This window comes from Solanum pennellii, chromosome 9, assembly GCF_001406875.1.
Source record: "Solanum pennellii chromosome 9, SPENNV200".
NCBI classification, from domain to species: Eukaryota; Viridiplantae; Streptophyta; class Magnoliopsida; order Solanales; family Solanaceae; genus Solanum; species Solanum pennellii.
In genome coordinates this window covers 54,792,570-54,814,736 of record NC_028645.1, presented here as the reverse complement: position 1 = coordinate 54,814,736, position 22,167 = coordinate 54,792,570, and the positions used below count along the sequence as shown (strand labels likewise).

General features: G+C 35.2%; 1 long non-coding RNA gene across 5 annotated transcripts; it reads right to left on the bottom strand.

Annotated features, from left to right (window-relative positions):
* Nucleotides 1–10,887: 10,887 nt before the first annotated feature.
* LOC107030663 lies at nucleotides 10,888–13,932 on the bottom strand. 5 transcript variants are annotated; one of them, XR_003580297.1, is made up of 7 exons: nucleotides 13,673–13,932; nucleotides 13,354–13,438; nucleotides 12,093–12,959; nucleotides 11,926–12,009; nucleotides 11,623–11,678; nucleotides 11,233–11,274; nucleotides 10,888–11,116 (listed from the first exon to the last, which is right to left on the bottom strand). It is a non-coding gene; the product is annotated as an uncharacterized LOC107030663 (long non-coding RNA). The 5 variants fall into 5 exon arrangements; XR_003580295.1 differs by having other exon boundaries at nucleotides 11,233–11,678; XR_003580296.1 differs by having other exon boundaries at nucleotides 10,888–11,342.
* Nucleotides 13,933–22,167: the final 8,235 nt, after the last annotated feature.

The following is a 22,167-nucleotide window of genomic DNA, read 5'->3' as shown; positions in this document are numbered from 1 at the left end:
GGAAACATGCCCCCCCCCCCTCCATGGACAAAGTTTGCATTTTTCCATTTTGAATAAAAGCCTCTTTTATTGAAAACTTGTTTATTTACTTATCTACTATATTTACTTTCCTAACTTTGTCTTTTATGATTTCAGTAATACTAATTTCAAACCTTCCAATGTCATGTCATGTCACGAGTTGAACGAACAAAATGAGGGAGGTGATGACGAGGATGAAGAATACAAGAGAAAAATAAGGTACCAGAATATGTTGCTGAGGAATTTCGGCAGTTTGAAAATCAGCATAAGCCAAATTTGGAAGAAACTGAAATCGTGAATCTGAGAGACCAAGAGTGTGTCAAATAGGTCAAAATCAGTGTCCACTTGAATCATCTCAAAGAAAGGATGTGATACATTTTCTTACTCAGTATATTGATGTGTTCGTCTGTGAAGTCAACGACATGCTAGGGATGAGTACCAATGTGGTGCCTCACAAGTTGCCGATTAACTTGGGATTCAGTCCAGTGAAACAGAAATCTCGGAAGTTCAAGCCCAAGTTGAGTTTGAAGATTAAAGAAGAGATCACTAAATAGATCGAATCTCAATTAGTGGAAGTGAAGCAATACCCGACTTGGTTGTCCAATGTTGTTCCAGTTGCCAAAAAAGATGGGAAGATCAGAATTTGTGTCGATTAAAGGGATTTCAACAAAGCCAACCCAAAGGATAATTTCCCGTTGCCGAACATTCACATTTTGATAGACAACTGTGCTAAGCATGAAATGAAATCATTTGTGGATTGTTATGCAGGTTATCATCAGATCCTAATGGACGAGAAAGATGCAGAAAAGGCAACTTTCATTACGCCTTGGGGTGTGTATCATTACATTGTGATGCCATTTGGCCTCAATAATGTTAGTGCTACATACGTGAGGGCTATGACGATCATATTTCATGATAGGATTCATAAATAGATCGAGGTGTATGTAGATGAAGTCATAATCAAGTCCCGCGAGCGTTCGGACCACTTGACGCATATAAAAAGTTCTTTGATCATCTACGTCGTTATAACTTGCAGTTGAATCCCGCTAAATGTGCTTTTGGGGTTCCAGCCGGCAAGTTGTTGGGATTTATAGTCAGCAGAAGGGGCATTGAGCTCGACCCTTCCAATATCAAGGCATTTCAAGAGTTACCTCCTCCGAAGAGTAAGAAGGAAGTGATGAGTTTCTTAGGGAGGTTGAACTACATCATTCTATGCATAGCTCAATCAATTGTGGTGTGTGAACCTATTTCAAGCTGCTGAAGAAAGATGCTTGAAAAATGGACAGAAGAATGTCAGACTACTTTCGACGCCATCAAGAATTATTTTTCTAATTCACTAGTTTTGGTTCTCCACAAGAAGGTAGTCCATTGTTGCTATATTTGTCTGTCTTAGATAACGCATTTGGATGTGTACTTGATCAACATGACGACAGAGGGAAGAAGGAACAAGCTATTTATTACATAAGCAAGAAGTTCACTCCATACGAGTCTCGTTATACTCTTTTGGGGAGAACGTGTTGCGCTTTGACTTGGATCGCCCAGAAATTGAGGCATTATTTGTATTCTTATACCACATATCTCATTTCAAGAATGGACCCGCTGAAGCATATCTTCCAGAAGGCGATGCCAATCGGAAAATTTTCTAAATGGCAGATGCTTTTGAGTGAATTTGATATTGTGTATGTGACCCACAAGAGATAAAAGCACAAGCCTTGGCTGATCACCTCGCCGGAAACCCTTTTAATGAAGAGTATGAGTCGCTGAAGACTTATTTTTTCCGATGAAGAGGTATCATTTGTGGGTGAAGATATTTCTGAAGCATATCCTTGTTGGAGAGTATTCTTTGCTGGAGCGGCAAGTCACCAAGGAAGAGGTGTTTGAGCAGTTTTAGTGTCAGAATCTTGTCAACACTACCCAGGCAGCTAAACTCCGATTTAATTGCATGAACAACATGGCTGAATATGAAGTTTGAATACTCGATTTAAAAATGGCCATTGACATGAATGTCGATGAGTTTTTGGTTATTGGAGATTCAGATTTGTTGATTCATCAGGTTCAAGGGGAATGGGCTGCGAAGAACCCAAAAATCACATCGTATGTGCAATATATACAGAAGTTGTGCAAAAGATTCCGCAAGATTGAGTTCAGACACACTCCAAGAATACATAAAAAGTTTGGTTCATGCACTTTCCACCATCGCCTCATTTATTAAACATCCAAATAGTGATTATACTGATCCTCTAGATATAGAGCTTAAAGAACATCTGGTCCATTGTTCACATGTTGAAGTAGAACCATCCGGTTTACCATGGTATTTTGATATAAAGAAGTATTTGGAGTGTGGAAATTATCATGAATATGCAGCATCCAACCAGAAGAAGTCGATACACCTTATGTCTCTCAACTTCTTTCTAAGTGGAGAAGTCCTTTACAGGAGGTCCAGATTTAGGTCTTCTCTGATGTACCGATGCTACTGAAGCTGTGAAGCTTATTGAATAGATAACTTCTGGAGTTTGTGGTACGCACATGAATGGACTTACTTTGGCGAGGAAGATCCTTCGAACTGGTTATTTCTGGATGACTATGGAGCATGATTGTTGCATGTTTGTGAAGAAATGTCATAAATGTCAAGCGCACGATGATTTAATCCGGTGCCGCCTCACGAACTCAATGTCATAAGTTCACCTTGTCCGTTTGTAGCTTCGGGCATGGATCTCATCGGTCCAATAGAGCCATCCGCCTTTACCGGACACAAATTTATTTTGGTCGCCATTGACTACTTCACCAAGTTGGTGGAAGCAGCTTCTTACAAATCGATGACCAAGAAAGTTGTAGCTGATTTTGTTCGCAACAATCTGATATGCAGGTTTGGAGTACCAGAATCCATCATTACTGATAATGGTTCAAATCTCAATAGTCACTTGATGAGAGATATATGTGAGCAATTTAAGATTACTCACCGGAACTCAACCTCTTATCGTTCTCAAATGAATGGAGACATAGAGACTGCAAATAAGAATATCAAGAAGATTGTAAAAAAAATGGTTGACAATCACCGAGGTTGGCACGAGATGTTGTCATATGCTTTGTTGGATTCCGAACGACTATCAGAACGTAATTGGAGCTACTCCATACTTGCTAGTATATGGAACAGAAGAAGTCATACTTGCTGAAGTTGATATACCGTCCTTGAGAATCATACAAGAAGCTGAGTTGAATAATGCAAAATGAGTGAGCAAGCGGATTAACCATTTAGCTTTGATTGATGAGAAGAGAATGGCTGTCGTTTGCCATTGTCAACTATACCGACAGAGAATGATTTGTGCTTTCCGCAACGAGTAAGAGCTAGAATTTTTGAAATTTGTTAATTGGTCTTTAAATGCATTTTTCCTCTTCAAGATAAGTAGAAAGGGAAATTTGCACCGAATTGGCAAGGACCTTACATGGTTCGCAAGGTATGATATGGAGGTTCTTTGGTTCTGTCGGAGATGGATGGCACTGCATGGCCGGAACTGATTAATTCAGATGTTGTCAAAAGATATTACGTGTGAAGCTTCAATTTGTATTATGTTATTTCCTTGTAATCCTCTTATTTGCATGTAATTGCTTTATTTAAAACTTAATCCCCATTTGTATTGAACTACGTCTGACCTGAATTCTCAAGAATGAGATACGTAGGCGGCCTATGTCGGCCTCGGTCACCCCATGTATCCCTTTTTAATATTTCCTTGTATTTGAATTACGTTCAACCTGAATTGTCAAGAATGAGATACGTAGGCGGCCTATGTCGGCCTCGGTCGGTTTTTTTTTGTAAATTTCTTATTATTGTTAACCTTTGAGGGGGAACTACATTTGACCTGATTCCTGCCTCAACAGGATAGGTTGGTGACACAAGGGTTTGATCATATTTCCCGTAAGATTTCTATTTGTCTTTACAATAGAAACTGGGACAGAATTTTTGAGAGGGACTAAAAATTCTCAAGAAGAAGATTTTCCTCAACAAATCGAGACCCAAGATACTTTAAGATTTGCAACTGGGACAGAATCTTCCAGAGGATATAAAAATTCCATGATTTACCCACCGATAGTTAAAGATAAGCCAAGATAGTTAATTGGGACAGAAATTTTGAGGATGACCTCAAAATTTCAACTAGGGTTTGTTGACGGTCTAGAGTGACTTTGAATATTCCCCAACAAATAATCAGATAGATTTCAAAGTATAAGACTCAAAAAAGTTTCCTAAGCCTGACGTGATAAGATACTTGGCAGTAACCCCTTTTAAAATACCACTTTTTGAAAAATTATCTTTTCTTAAAATTTTCCCTGTATGTTTCATTTGTTTTGGCATGAAATATTTTGTCTTATCTATCAAGAGTAGGGAGATCAGAAAATCAATCGAAGATAATAGGGAAGAAGTAGACAACTGAAGAAATCGACACAGATCAGTTTATCTTTAAAACTAATGATTTTTTTGTGGACGCAGGTTTATATGTTTTTTGAATTCAGCAAATTCTTCCAATCGATAAATACGGAGAAGTCACTGGGGCAAAGATCTCTCCAAATTTTCAATTTTTTTTGTGGGTGCAGGAAATATTTTATGTCGCTTATATTAGAGACTGGGGAGTGGTAACATTATTGTTTCATTCAATTCCCAACAATGAAGTCTATGATGAAGATATAATTGTGTTCAAAGATGAAACAAATGAAAATCTTGAGAAAGACGTTTTACAACTTTTCATCAAGGGAGTTATCTGCATCATATTATCATACGTGATAGTATTATCACTCGGAGGGGCCATTTTATTTGTATTGTCAACTGAGACGATACACTACCCGGAGGGTCATTTAATTTGTATTGTCGATTTAGATGATATACTACCTGGAGAGTCATTTTACCATATCATCAATTGAGACGAATTATTATTCGGAAGGCACCCACAAGATCATTATGTGGTTCGATTGAAGCACTATCTTCATTTGGCACCAAATATATTCATGCATCGCGGAAAATCATGTATCACGAGTTAATATTCACACATCGTGGGAAGATATTCATGCCCCGCAAAAAATCAGGCATCGCGGGAAGATATTTATGCCCCCACAGAAAATCAAGCATCGCGAGTTAATATTCACACATCGCGGGAAGATATTTATGCCTCACAAAAGATCAGGCATCGCGGGAAGATATTAATGCCCCACAGAAAATCATGCATCGCGAGTTAATATTCATGCATCGTGGAATATCATACATCGTGAGTTAATATTCGTGTATCGCGGGAAGATATTCATTCCTCGTAAAAAAGCAGGCATCACGAAAGATATTCATGCCCTACAGAAAATCATGCATCGCGGAAAATCATGCATGGCGAGTTAATATTCACACATCGCGGGAAGATATTCATGACCCATAGAAAATTAGGCATCATGGGAAGATATTCATGCCCCGCAGAAGATCATGCATCGTGAGTTAATATTCACATATCGCAGGAAGATATTCATGCCCCGTAAGAAATCACTCATCGCGGGAAGATATTCATGCCCCACAAGAAATCATGCATCGCGAGTTAATATTTATGCATCGCGAAAAGTCATGCATCCCAGAAGAAGTCATGCATTGCAAAGAACAAATCATGCATTGCGCAGAACAAATTATGCATTGCGGAGAAGAATTCATGCATTGCGAGAAGAAGTCATGCATTGCAGAGAACAAATCATGCTTTAGAAGAAGAAGTCATGCATTGTAAGAGAAAATTCATGCATCGCTGAAAGTCATGGATCGAGGAAGAGAAATCATTCACAACTAGTGAAGGAAATCATGTATCTAAACATCAACAACATTTTTTGTTTGGCAAGAGTGAACACCAAGAAAATCATTGAAGAGGACATCAAGAAAATACCAGCACACTGCATTAATTAGTATTTGTTTCGACATCAAATGAAGACTGCATTGAAGATTATATTGAAAACGTAATACATAAGCTTTATTTGCTTACGTCCAACGCAATGGAGTTGACGTCAAATGTTGAAGGAGAACAACTAAGTGTCAACACGGTGAAAGACACTATCTCCTATTTGAATTGCATTTTTATGCTAATGAGTTTATCTCAGTCTTTGTCGAGAGCATCCGAAAGGGTGAATTCTTCAAAACATACCACAGGTGAGGACGATATCAAAAGGGATGCGGCACAATGTGGACCTTTTTCTTAGCAGCGAACTGGGACAAAGTCCAAAGAGGAGTGTCAAACTCTTAGGACGCGAGCAGGAGAGCGACTTCCACCACAATCAAACGACACCCCTATCAAAAGGTATGTGGGTTTTTTGTTGGCTTTTATTAGTTTCAGTTTCGCGTCTGGAATTTCTACCTACCGAAAGCAAGTTTTTAATCTGAGTGACGATGCATCAAGATTTTTAGAAATTATGTCCGTATAAGTTCTTAATTATGGGTATGTAGTGCACCACATTCATGACTAAGGGGTTACAAACCTGCTTTTTCATGCTCGATTTATTTGTCACTTATCCAGAACTGAAGGTTATCTAGAAATAATAGATTTCCTTTTTAACCGACCTAGTAAAAATACCAACAGCCTGATTCCCAAGGTACAAGGGTATGTAGGCCGGCTCAATGTTGAAAACTCGTCTATATTCCAGCATTCGTCTTTAAATCTTATTCTCGAGCATTCTGGTTCCCTTATTAGTCGGTATCGAGATGACTTTTGAACCCTTTACAAAATCGTGCATCAAATCAAGCGTGTTGACTACAAGTGACCTGAATTCTCATATAGCCTTAGATATGTAAAACCATTTTCAGGGTCCGGCCTTGATCCCTAAAGTTCGTACAAAAACTCTTCTCCTAAAGATGAATATGTGGTCGGTCAAAATTGGATTGGTCAATATTATTTTCCTCGGATTTCTCGCATCAATCCGAGTAAAACGAGGGACAGTTGTTGACACCTAATTTTGGCCCTCCCAGATAGGAATTAATTTTTGAGTTTCTTAAATGTTAGACGATTTGAAATAATTAGTAAAGTTTAAATATTTGTTGAAGAGTCATTTTTAAACATTTCTCGTCAAGTAATATTATTATTTTGTATAAAGTTGTATATAGCTACTATTTTATAATTACGCATTTTGAAAATCGTCTCAAAAATTGTTCTAATTTTCTAGTGGTATTGTTCTAAAAAATTTTCTAGCGTAGTATTATAATTATATTTTATTTCATCATGTTGAAATCATTTAATCTATATTCAAACTAATTAATTTATTTTGTCAAGTTTAGAAGCTCGCAAAATTAATTTTTGTTAATTTGTCTTCTAAACCAAATATATTAAATACTTTAAATGATCAAAATGTTAGTCCAAATCCAATTCAAGTTCAGCAACATCCCCCTCCCCCTTTTTTTTTTTCAGATTCGACCAGGCCCAATTTTGATCCTCCACCCAGCCCATTTCCTCCTACACCCGACCCAAATTCTGTCTCAATAGAAATAATGCAGAAACCCATTACGTGAACATCAGATGTGACAGCCTGTATTCGCGTCATCTGTTGAATTCCAGAACACCAAGATGCAAAATAGAGCACAACGCGCTCTTCTTCTCCCTTTTTCACGCGATTCCCAGCCGCTATTTGGCCCCAAGCGCGCGTCATCTCTTCCCCTTCCTCCTTTTTCCCGTTTGTACGAGACTGCCGAGAGGAGCAGCAAAAGAACCCTGCAAAATCCATCCTTGCTTGTCCTTGCGCGCGCAGATGCGCGACAGATCAAACGAAAAGGATGCCAAATTGATCTAGTTCGTCGATTCCACTTGCCTTTTCGGAATGAAGTTGAAGGATTCGGGAAAAGGTGTTCCTCCGAATGGGTGCAAGAATTTGGTTATAAAAATTTGAATGGAATCAAGGGTTGATCCGACTTTTCACAAGAAATTCGGAACCCAAATTTCCCCCTCTATTTAATCCCCTCTTTGTCCCCTCTTTGTTCAATGGGGAAAGGGGGCGGAAAAAATTTTGAACGAAAATAATTGTTAGAGATTTTGAAGTTGGAAGTTTTTTTTTTTTTTTAAAAAAAAGAAAAATACTAGAGGATACAAAGAGAATATAATTAAAGGTACGGTGAGACGTCTAGGCTAGAGGATTTCATTTGATTGGTTTATTGAGTTTCTGTTCCGTTTCGCACCCGTCTCTCTCGGTTTTCGTCGGAGATTCGAGTTTCTCATCTGGGAGGTCGTGATTCTGCTCGAGATCGTCTCTGTTTTCTGCCCAATAAACGGTAATATTCCTTTCACTCAAGCGTTTTGTTTAGATTGTAGTTATCGAGTCATACACCTTTTTCTATGAAATTTCTTGGGTTTTATCTTGTCTTTTTTTTTTCTTTTTTGATTAAAGAAAACGCATGGATGAAAGTTGGGTTAGTTTGTAACTGATTGTCTAAATTATTCATGAATATTCTCTCTCTTGTTTAGAATGGATTGGTCAACATTTGGTATAATTTTTCTCAAATGTTCTGTTGAAGAGTTGTGTTACATCGATTGTATGTTTTCATCCTTCTAAACTTGGGATTAATCAGTAGCTTTTTTTTTTGGCAATAAATGTTTGGATTAATCATATTGCTCACCGCCATGGATCCTTCACATGTTACATTAATTGTTTATATGCTAGTGTTAATAAACTGTGTTTGTCTCGTCTAAAGTTTCCCGTGTTAACTTCAATCTGAAATTTTCCATTTTGTCTCTCTGTTGGCTGTTTGTTAAGACATGTTATAGGGTCTCTCTATTGGCTGGCTGTTTGTTGAACTATGTTGTTGTCCGATTCCTTAAGTATTTATTTAGTTTTCTGACTTTTGTGAAGTCGATTAGTAAGTTGACTAAATTTTTGGTCCTTTCGATCTTTGTGTTGAGACCAGCTCGAAGTTATGATCCTCTTATTTTTTTAATCATTTTTGTTTTTATCAAAATCTTTGCTAGAGTAATTTTCATCTTATTTTATAAAGGAAAAGGAAAAAAAATAAAGAAAGTGTGCTAAAAGCGGATTCAATTTCCCCCATTCCATTATTAATTGTAGGTGTTAGATCTCCCTTTTTTCACATCTGAATAATAGTTGAGCTTTCTTTGCATTGTAAATATTAACCTGGTGATTTATGCGTTAAGGTAGGTGGTTTCGTTTTGGTGCAACAAAGATTGTTTATTATTTTGCTTATCGGTATGAGAAAATGAGAATTTTTTTTTACTTATTGTTGGCTTAAAATAGGAAAAAAAGTTAATAGCCTATCTAGGTCAATGCTAGTTATTAATTATCTTAAATCAGTTCATTTGCCTTGCTTTATCCTAAAGCTCGTTAATCCATTTTCCTATGACACATTCATCGACATTGACATTTGTTAATTGTGTTGGGTTAGGAGTTTAGTATGTGATTATCGAATCCTAATTTTATCCTTTTATTTTGCATGTTGTTGTATGTAAAATTCGCCGGAGTTCGCCACGAGCTCACTCTGTTGCATTTCAGAGAGCCATAAAGGCTCTGAATTCTTTTTGTCGAGTCAAGCCAATCATAAAAGGTGTACAGGTCCCGAAGTTGAAGAATATATGCAAATCAAGGAATTGTAGAATTTGGGCCTAAGAGTCAAAATTTATTTTTCTAAAAATGGTATTTTGTTATTTTTGGGCCTAATTCCTTGTCATCTTTGTATTATTTTGTAAGAATTTTAGGACAGGTACGAGTAAAATGGGTCAAAACGCCAAAAATAAAGCGGGTTCAAAAACCGGTCCACGCGGACAGAAACCGGATTTGAAACCGACTCTCTCTCTCTTATTTTATTCGTTTATTTATTGTCGTTAGTCTTAGGGTTAAAATCTCGAATCCCTGCAAGACGCCACCTCGTTTTGATCGCCTAATTAAATCGAGCAAAAATATAAATGATAAACTTAAAATAAATTTTGCAAATTTCACTTGGATAACAAATCAAATACTTCATGCTTTCAAACAATTCTTTAAATAATTTTATCTTCATGTTTAAGTTTGATCATTTAGCCAAAAGTTAGTTGTCGGATAATTGCGAGTTAGCAAATATTTTAGTTGTCGTAACAACCTTCTTAAAATATAAATAATGATCCCCGAACCCCTTTAGACATTTTCAACCGGTTTCCTGTTTTAGTCGATTAAAAAAACAGTTTTCTTGACTTTTTTAAAAAAATTAAGTGGTGACTCTAAACAAGTCCTAAAACCTATATATATAAAAATTGTTTTCCAAAAAGAATTAAAACAGAGCTTATAGAGGAGCTTATTGATCCACCATATCTTCCTCATTCCTTCTAGCATTAGCCCTTGTAGTAGTCATATCCGGTATACCATCGGGTTGGGATAAGGAGAACACTACACCATTTTAGGCATACGACAACACCAGTAAAGTGACTAAACTGACAAAAAGTGTGGCCTTTGATAAAAGGCTACACATCGTTACTTTACGCAAAACTTTTTAGGGGGTGGCCTAAAGAAGCGTAACCTTTGGCCAAAGACGTATAACTGCAACACTTTTTAAATGTCGCTATCACAGCCCACTAATAAAGTGTGGCCAAAGAGGCATAAAGGTACGCTTTCTAGTGATTCATTAGCAACACCTTTTTAATATTATACTACACATATAAGTGTTGCCTTTACTTTGTTATTGGTCACACATAAAAAGTGTTTCCTTTTATATCTTATATAAAACAACACCTATAAAGTGTAACTTTTATTGGACGTCCTACAACAATACTTTTGATGTGTGGAACTGTTATGTAGAATTTTTTTAGCCACAAGTTTTCATTTTTAACATTAATAATTTTCCTTTGAAGATATTGAATAATAACATTATAAAATATATAAGTGACCTAAACAACAAAATTAGCTAATAAATAAAGCAAAACTATATATTTAAAATAAACTTCGACAAACATGTCTTGTACAACCAATACTTAGAAAGCAATTTCATAAAGATCTATACTATCAATAAATTCCACAAAACCAAATGCATACAAACAAATATGATAATTGTACAAAAACTCTTCATTTTTCACTGGAATGGATCAAGTTTACTTCTAGCCACTATTCAAATTCAATTACCGGCATTTTCCTGCACATTCAAAATAAAAATACAAGTTAGTGAAATAAATCATGTATTTAATATGCTCAATACTAAGAAATCTTTTTATGTAGTGGGGTAATATGCAACATAAAAATGAGGCTCACAAGCTCATGAATCAGGCCCTTCCCATCGTTATATGTTGGAACCTGTGGAAAAATGGATGTGCAGTAAAATATGGTGCCAAACAATTCAATATGTGGAGAGTGAAGTTAATCTGCAAAAAATATCGTTCAAATTTTCATCACTGTTTCCCCTATATTCAGTGGTCACACAACTGGAATGATCTTATCTTTGTGTTGGAAAATTGTAGACATGAAATAATTCTCACACCAATTCTGCTGATTACCTTTCGAAATTGAGTCATATATTAGACTTTAGTCAACACTTCTACACATATAATCAACTACCAGCAGCAGTGAAAGGAAGCGACATGTTGGAGCAGCTGGGAATGCAAAATTTCAAGAGGAAGAAGTTGAAAAGAATTAAGAAAGTACCTTTAGGATATAATCAGTATACATGCATCACCTAAGCCGCTGAGCAGCAACATAGTCTGTTGCAGTAAATGAACAAAAAAGTATCAGATTAGTACCGAGTATCATATTTCAATCTTGGTAACAGAAAAAGAAGAAGAAACAGATGAAAAAGAAAAATATTGGACGTACTAAAAATATTGTAGAATTGATAGATAATCACAAGTGACGCTAATTGTTCCAATAATTCTAAACAAAAGCTAGAAGATACACCAGCAAAAGTCCAAGATAAAGCAATAGAGATAGTAATAATAGAAAAAGGCATACTTTGCATATATGCTTTTCTGATAGTCGACCAAGAACATTCTCACACTTTTCGGATATATCAGTCGAGAAGACAACATTAAACCACTGCAAGAGGAAGTTTCTATGAGATTATCAAAGAAATAATGATTATAACGAAAAAAAAAATCAATACACAGTAGTGTTGTCACCTCTGCATATTTTCCAAGGCGCACTGATTCCAGAGATTGCGAGTTCTCTTGTGATGGGAAATTAGATACACAAAGGAGGGACTGACAAAAATAGAGACAAATGATTGAAATACAGAAGAACTTCTGATCCACAATGATGTCCAAAACATGATGTTCCTTAGGCAATTTATACAAAGACTAAGAGAACCGAATGCAAACATTAAGACATGTAGTTCCTTAGGCAACCTATACACATGAAGTTACTAGGAATCATATAAGTGAAAGCTCCAATTCTAGATCCAGCATTTCAAGTAGCACACATTGAGTTTCAAATGAGAGGTCGCTTGAGATTGTTTGGGCATGTCGTCAACCTCAATTCTGTTCCTTTAGATAATAAATTTTGTAAGAGATGAACTAGTGGAAAAGGGAAGCATAACTATGAAAATACCCATAGAAGAATGTACATGTTGTATTGTAAATGATTAGAATATAACGTAGAATACGATAAAGATCAAGAAAATTTAAACAACTCTAAGGAAGGTACAATAGAAACCAGCAACGCAACAAACTTGTCAATAGACCTAGATAAAGACAGTGAATGTTGTATTTTACCAGGTTTCCAAGTTCAATACACATATTAATTCAAAGAAGTACCTTTTCGTGTAGGAGCATTAGAGTAAGTACATCTTGCCTAGTTCTCCAATCATAGTATAGATCATTTCTAGCAACTTCTAAAGCCTGATTTGCAGCCAAGAACTTGCCTTTACTTTATGGAACTTTAGTCGTGGGAACTTCCACATCAAAGAGTGTCAACCAAGAACTTCTCTTATCTGGAATCCCACCCTCCTCACCATACACAGCAAATACTCCAAAGCTCCCTTTGACAAACTGGTTGTGAAAAAGATGCAAATCAGTAACCAGTCAACTACTTTTCTCACACAAAAATAATGCAAGTGACATATGAATCTCCATTCTGATATAACATGAACAATAGCCTAAAGGACTACTCGATTAAACAATGCAGAGCTTATTCTTGCAGATAGTCTATGGACAATCAAACAATTTCAAATATCATCTTTCATGTTTGAAAAAAAACTACTTTTTTCCGCAAACACTCACAATTTTCATGACAAAAAGCACCTAAATTTCAAGTATTGTGAAGAATCAACACTTTCCAAGAGAGTGAAGTAAGCTTAACTGAACATGTTTCAAATGCAAAAGATGATAACCCTTTGTGTTTCAAAATCACTATACACATAACCAACAAAATAAAAAAACTTACTTATATGATCTTTTTTCACTACAATTTCAAAAAGGGTCTCCAAAAACAAGCTTAATCTTGACAAAGAAGCAATCTTTTCAGTTTCCTGCAAGCACCCAAAAGAAAAAAAAAGTAAAGAAAATAAAGAATGTCTTTCCAGTATAAGACGTGTTTGAGCAGCACAAAGAGAAAGGATGTGAAAGAGGAATAACAGTAGAAGCATCAATGGCTGTCATGATTACAAAAAAGTGTTTTTATTTTATTGCTTCTCTCCATTGAACAGTTAGGGATTCATAATCTCAATACTCTTTAGGTAGGATCAAATTGATATTTGAAAAACCTGGGCATTTGAAGGCTCGCGGGGATGGCAAACAGATTTTCCTATTTTCTGCACTAGGGCTTCGGATGGAGTTGCTGACAGTCGGAGAAGATAAGAAGACGGTGGCGGCGGAGGTAGAGAAGATGAGTTTTGTTTGTGTAGCGTGAGAGATACCGAAGTGTTCGAGGAAAAACGACGGAATGGAAGAGAAGAAGGGAGGTCGCCAAGACCATGTTTGAAGTTGTCATGAGAAACCCAAAATAAAAGCAAAAAACTGTCACAAAGAGATTTAGCACACTATTGCTTTTTATAAATTGGGGCAAAATATATTATGAAACTATATTATAGAAGAAACTAGAGAAAAGAGGACGGAAGACTTATTATTTCTGTTGATAGATGATTTTACGATGAAGAGTAGCCTTCTATTTATAGAAAAATCTAACGTAGTCGCTAAGTAGGACTCTTAACCATATGCTGAAAGGACTCCACATGATAGACATTCACTATAGTACAAAAACTTTATAACAGTCCCCCTAAATTTCTAATTCATAGATGATGTGCCTCGTCAAAAACCTTACTAAAAAAACTTTAAGAAAAGAAAAAATCTAGTAAAGGAAAAGAGTACACAGATGTATTAATATGCATCTAGGCTGCCTCATTAAAAACCTTACAAGGAAAACCCAGTGGGGCAAAACCTCGTAAGGGAAAAAGTGTGCAGCGCATATTAAATCCCCCTAATGAGTTAATCAATCCAGAGACTTGAATCTTCGCATTCCAAGCTTGTGCATCATCTTCTTAAAAGTTGCAGTTGGTAAGACTTGGTGAATAGATCAGCCACATTGTTACTTGAACGAATCTGTTCCACATTTATATCACCATTCTTTTGAAGTTCATGTGTATAGAAAAGCTTTGGTGAAATGTTTTGTTCTATCTTCTTTTATGAATCCTCCCTTAAGTTGTGTTATGTATGCTGCATTATCTTTATATAAAGTGGTGGGTATTTTATCACACTCCAAACTACATTTCTCTCGAATGAGATGTCTCATGGATCTTAGCCATACACATTCTCTACTTGCTTCGTGAATAGATATAATCTCAACATGATTAGATGAAGTGCCTACGATGGAGTGCTTTGTAGATCTTCAAGATATGGCAGTCCCACCCACATATAAACACATAGACTGTTTGGGATCGAGCTTTGTGTGGATCAGATAAATATCCTGCATCAGCATAACCAACAAGATTGGGGATACAACTATTAGAATAAATAACTCCATATCAGTTGTCCCTTTAAGATATCGCAAAATGTGTTTGATCCAATTTCAATGTCTCCTAGTAGGAGGAGAACTATACCTTGCTAACAAATTAACAACAAAAACTATATCAGACCTTGTAGTATTAACAAGATACATTAGTGCACCATTGCACTAAGATATGATACTGCAGAATCGAGAATTGAGGTCGGAATAGATCCTTATTCACATCAAGTGAACGAACAACCATCGTAGTACTTAATGGATGCGCTTCATCCATACAAAATCTTTTCAACACTTTTTCTGTGTAGGCGGATTGATGAATAAAAGTACCGTTCGTCAAATGCTCAATTTGCAAACCAAGACATAATTTTGTGCTTCCCAGATCTTTCATCTCAAATTCATTCTTTAAATAATCATTTGTCTTCTGAAGCTCTATTGGAGTTCCAAATAGATTTATGTCATCAACATAAATAGCAAGTACAATGAATTCCGATATTGTTTTCTTTATAAAGACATATGGACAAATTTCATCATTTGTAGAACCTTTCTTAATTAAATACTCACTAAGACGGTTATATCACATGCGTTCAAATTGCTTCAAACCATATAATGATCTTTGCAATTTAATTGAATACATTTCTCGAGATTTTGAGTTACATGATTTAGGCATCGCATATCCTTCAGGATTTTTCATGTATATATCATTATCAAGTGATCCATAAAGGTAGGTTGTAAGCACATCCATCAAATGCATTTCAAGTTGCTCATGGACTGTGAAACTAATGAGATAACGTAATGTTATTGGATCCACAACAGGTGAGTATGTCTCTTCATAATTGACGGCAGGACATTAAGAAAATCCTTGTGCCATAAGGCGTGCTTTATACCTTTGTATTTCATTTTTCTCATTTCTTTATCGCACAAAAATCCATTTACAACCAACAGGTTTAATACAATTAGGTGTTTGAACTATAGGTCCAAAGCTTCACGCTTGGCAAATGAATTCAACTCTGATTGAATTGCTTCTTGCCATTTTGACCAATCATTTATTTGTCGACATTCTACAACAGATTGAGGTTCAAGATCATCATTATCTTGCATGATATTTGTTGCAACATGCAAAGACATGATCAAACACTATTTCTGATCGATTCAGATTAGTTTTAACATCTTTTAAATTTAGGGACAGTTCATTATTTCCTTCAGTTTCAAGTACTCAAACTTTGAACTTCCATATGAGATTCTTTCATAGTGTCATCTTGACATTTAATCTTTCTTTTTCTAGAATTACGGTCCTTAGAACCTAATGATCTACCTTGCTTTAGGCGTGCTTTTGACTCATTAGCTATGACACTAGTGGATGATCCTATAGGGACATCAATTCGAATTGGGACATTCTCTGCAAGATTATGTGTTTTAGTAATCTTTTTCAAATCTGTAAATGTGTCTGGCATTTGATTTGCAATTTTCTACATATTAATAATCTTTTGTACTTCTTGCTCACAAATAGAAGAATATGGATCAAGATGAGATAATGATAGATTTTCCCACAAAATTTCTCGTTTTATTTCACTATTCTTTCCCCCTAATTTCGGAAAAACGGTCTCATCAAACCGACAATCTGCAAATCGAGCAGTAAACATGTCTCTAGTCAATGGTTCAAGATAGAGAATAATGGAAAGTGACTCAAACCCAACATATATTCCTAACCTTCTTTGAGGGAACATCTTAGTGCGGTTTGGTGGTGCCACAGGCACATGTACAACACATCGAAGAATTCCAAGATGGGATATATTAGGTTCTTGACCGATAACTAATTGCAATAGAGAAACTTTGTCATAACTTGTCGATCTGAGACGAATAAGTGTTGCAGCATGCAAAATTGCATGTCCCCACACAGAAGTGGGAAACCTAGTATTCATAAGTAATGATCTTGCTATTAATTACAGACTTTTAATTAATGACTCAGCAAGATCATTTTGAGTACGAACATGAGAAATGGAGTGTTCAACTTTTATTCCAATTGCTAAACAATAATCATTAAATGATTGGGATGAAAACTTTGCAGGATTATCAAGACGAATGGACTTAATCTGATTATCAGGAAAGTGTTCCCTTAACCTTATTATTTGTGACAATAATTTTGCAAATGCCAAGTTACAAGATGACGATAGGCACACATGAGACCATCTAGAAGAAACATCTACTAGAACCATAAAGTATCTAAATTACCCACTAGGTGGGTGAATAGGTCCACAAATATCCCCATGTATACGTTCCAAGAACGCAGAGGACCCAATCTCAACTTTCGTTGGTGATGGTCTCACAATTAACTTTCCTTGATAACAAGAAGTACAAGAAAATTCACCATTTAAAAGAACTTTTAGGTCCTTTAATGGATGTCCATTCGAATTTTCTATAATTCGTCTCATCATTGTAGACCGAGGATGTCCCAAACGATCATGCCAAAGTACAAATGTGTTGGAATCAATAAACTTCTTATTTACTATAAAATGTGCCTCAATTGCACTAATTTTTATCCAATACAAGTTAGAAAATAAAGCAGGGAACTTTTCTATAACACATGTCTGCCCAGAAATATTCTTGTTGATACCAAGATATTTAAGATTTATTTCATCCATTGATTGGATATGATAACCATTTTCACGGATATCTTTAAAAATCAACAAGTTTCTCTTAGATATTGGAGAAAACATAGCATTATTAATGATGAGTTTATTTCCCTTAGGCAAAATTACAATGGCTCTTCCAAAACCCTCAATCATATTAGTACTACCAAACAATATAGTAAAATTATTTTGCCCATACTTAAATGATAAAAATATTTCTTATTTTTGAATATCGTATGTGTTGTACCAGAATCAATCACAATGTCTTCATATTTCGATAATATATTTTTGTAATTATCCATAAAGAATCAATCAAGCAAATGTCTTCATATTTCGATAATATATTTTTATAATTATCCATATCTTCACATGAAATGACATACACATAATAAATATATATTAAATATTAGTATTGTCACAAAGGCAGAATATATTCAAAGTAATAAACTAATAATTGAATATTAGAAATTGAGTCTTAATTTATTGCTTCCTCTAAGTCAAAAATGAGTTGTTAGGAAAAAATAAAATAAAAATTATTGTTTAATCCTAGTCGATAACAGACTGCATGTTTTTAACATTAGGTCAAGTTAAAGACCTAATATAATCAAACACATGATAAATCCTAGTTAATTATAGACTGTATGTTTTTAACATTAAATCAAGTTAAAGACCTAATATAATACAAACACATGATAAATCCTAGTTAATAACAGACTATACATTTCTAACATTAAATCAAGTTAAAGACCTAATATAATACAAACATGTGATAAAGTTTAGCATTTGACTAACACTATCATATGAGAATCATATAAATAAATCAATGAAAAATATATATTATTTAATTAAGATGGAACGACCTAGTGAACTATATGACTAAACTAATTTAAAATACTAATACTCATGCAAACAACTATCATTACATGAAATTTATTAATAACTACTAAATCACTCTTCCATGTTCACAGACTCATCACCAATTAAGTTATCTATCTTATCTTAAGGATGTGCGAAGAAATTTGCTACATCCAAGTGCATGATATCAACTTGATTTTCAAAGATAAAATTTGCCTCAGGATTTTTCTCTTTCTTCTTTAGTGATTCTTGATAAAGCTCAACCAAGTGTTTTAGGAGTACAACAATCACGTGCATAGTGACCTCTTCCACCACATCGAAAACAACCTTCCCTAGTTGCTTCACATTTCTAATCCTTTCTTTTTTTCTTTTTATTTGATGAATGATTAACACCAGGAAAAGAATTACGTTCTTGACCATAATCACGACCATGTCCATGTCCACGTCCACGACCACGATTAGGGCCGCAGAATTTTGCACGCCTAGCATGGTGGGCATACGCCTCATTCACTTCAGGAAGTTGTTCAGATCCAGTAGGACGATTTTCATGATCTTTCAATAATAAACCATTATTTTGTTCAGCCACAAGAGGATGAGAAACTAGTTCAGAATACTTTTTGAAATCTTTATCTCGATATTATTGCTGCAAGAGCACATTCGAGGCATGAAAAAGTGGAGAATGCCTTTTCCATCGTATCAATCTCACTAACTATTTCTCCACATAATTTCAACTGAGAAGTGATTCTGAACATGAAACAATTATACTCATGTGTAGACATAAAGTCTTGTAGCCTTAGACGCATCCAATCATATCGTGCCTTTGGATGTATGACCATCTTCAAGTGGTCTCGTACAAATTTCCCTACAAGATATGTGGTACAACAATCACAAAGTATTCAAGAGAAAAATGATGATTGCTCACATCTGTCAAAATGATATGGAATTCTATGCACATTTTTTCATTGATCTTTTTTTTTTAAAGTTTCTTGATCAATTCTGAATTCTGTAGCTAAAGGGATATGTGTCTATTAATCATTACTTTATGAGTACTTCAAGAACAAATAAAAGCATTAAACAAATGATTCTTTAAATATATCGAGTTATCCACATCGTCACAATTGGACATTCTTTAAGCCATCTACCTTTTAAAAGTTAACAATCATCGAGTCATCCATATCGTTACAATGGACATATTTTTCACTTGCAAAAAGGGTCATAGAATTTTTAATTCTCTAAGAGGGACATTAGATGATTAGTCGGAGGAGTCTACCATTGAAGAATATTCTTAAGTCATATCTATCGAAGGTGAGAATATGCATCTTGTTCGTTCCACTTTAATATCAAAAGAGGCTGACGATGAAAGATATTCTTAGGTCACATAAATTCGGAGATGAAGTATGTGAAGCCTAAATATTCAACGTTGAATTATGAGGAGGCCTATGTTGAAAGGTATTTTCAAGTCTCATTTATTTCCAGGTGAAGGATATGCATCCTTTCTACTCCACATTGAAATCGGAGGAGGTTGACATTGAAAGAAGTTTTTAAGTCACATCTATTGAGAGGTGAAAGATGCATGCTCTATCAATTATACAGAGAATTCGGAGGAGGCTGACATTGAAAGATATATTTTTAGTCGCATCTATACGGAGGTGAATGATCTGCACGCTATCGATTCCTCGTTGAAGTCGGTGGAAGCTGACACTGAAAGATATTTTTAAGTTGCATCTATACAGAGGTGAAGGATGTGCACGTATCTATTACTTGTTAAAGTATGTGAAGGATGACGTTGAATAACTTTTTAAGTCGCATCTATTCAAAGGTGAAAGATGTGCACCGTATCTACTACATGTTGAAGTCGGAGGAGGCTGACGTATAAAGATTTATTTAAGCTGCATTTATTCATAAGTGAATGATGTGCACCATATCTAATACATATTGATGTCAGAGGAGTCCAGTGTTGAAGGATATGCATCTTATATTACCGGAAATGGTAGTGTTCACGTATATCCTATCTATGAATCCTATGGACATTCATTTATTTTTTCGAAAGATCCTACCAATGGATCATCTTCATTAGTCCTAACTATGGACAAATATGCATATCCTACCAATTCATTATCTTCTTTCGTCCTAACAATGGACATGTATTTATATCCTACTGATGGACCATCTTCATTTGTGCTACCGAAGGACTTACATTCATATCCTATCGATGGATCATTTTCATTTTTCCTAGCCATGACCATTTTTTTTATCCTAAAAATGGATCATCTTCAGTCGTCCTACTGATGTACATGTATTCATATCCTAATAATGGATAAAAGAGTATCCTATAGATGGATTGTCAAATGTTTCACCGATGGACATGCATTTATTTTGTCTGAAAAATCCTACTAATGGATCCTTCTCATTTTTCCTACCAATGGAAAACCGTTATAGAGCAAAATATCCTACCCCTAGATTCTCAAGCATCAATTGACAAATATGTTTTTATTTTGCAGCATATTGTATCAAAGGATTCACATTTGTCATATCAAATGGACTGACGATCATTTTTGCACCGCATTTATATTTTTTGGATAGATATGTTTGTCTTGTTAATAAACTCACACCACACTTCAACAATCAGATGAAGGTTATTAACATGCATGGATTTTGAAGCAAGAATGACTTCGAATAACCAATATAATAGCATATCCACAAAAACATGCAAAGAAGATGGTAGAAAGTATCGAAAGGTATGCTACCCTTTTCTTTATATTATACACAACTATTGAATTTTATCTTAGCTTTTGAAGAACATCCAAAATGATGCACCTCAATTAAGCACATGTGTGGACTATGTCGACAAGGACATAACACAATGTGTGAAACCTATTGATAATATATTGAGGAGCGACTTCCATCACATTCAAACTACGCTTTATTATGAAGGTCATGTGTTCGACCAAAATTGGATTTGTAAATTTTCTTTTTCTATGATTTCTTTCATCAATCATATCCAACGAAAGGGATAATTTTTGATATTTTGACCTAACATTTTCAAAATTCATAACCTATAAGTTTTATACATTCAATACTTCGAAATATATTTTATATATCCTTATCGATACATATCTTTATTTCTCAAAAATTAAGGTTTTTTATCAATTAGTTTTTCTTACATTCTTTTAATTACAATTGGTTAGATATTCTCATCTATTTGTTCAATTTGATTAAATCATTTATTTTAAAATTATATTTGTTACATGTCATTCATTTCATTCGTTAGACTAGTTAATATTCTTTTCATTTACTACTTTAGTCAATATTCATTTTGGTATTTTTAGCACAATGTAGAAATACCTTTAAATAAGGATAAAAATTATATACACAAATATTTTATTAATCATCAATTTTGGGCCGCAGTCTCGAGCCCATGATTTTAGCCCATTGTCAGACTATTCCCTGTCAAAGTTTTTATTAGGTCAAACAATAAAGTGGTGGTGGGACATTCTCAAGAAGAGAAAAACCCTAAAATATTTTTCTATCATATTAAAAACGAACAACCACCGCCCAAAGCCACTATTTTTTTTCCTGTTGACCATCACCCAAAACCACCATCATGAACCCCCAAACCACCTCCCTCACACCATTGAAAAAACAGCAAACAACCAACAACCAATCTTCTCCATCTCCAAGCAACCACCACTCAACTCACTGCTGGACCAATAAACCACCCAAAAAATCCAAAACTTTCTTACAATTTCATTCACCCCCCCCCCCCCCCCCCCCC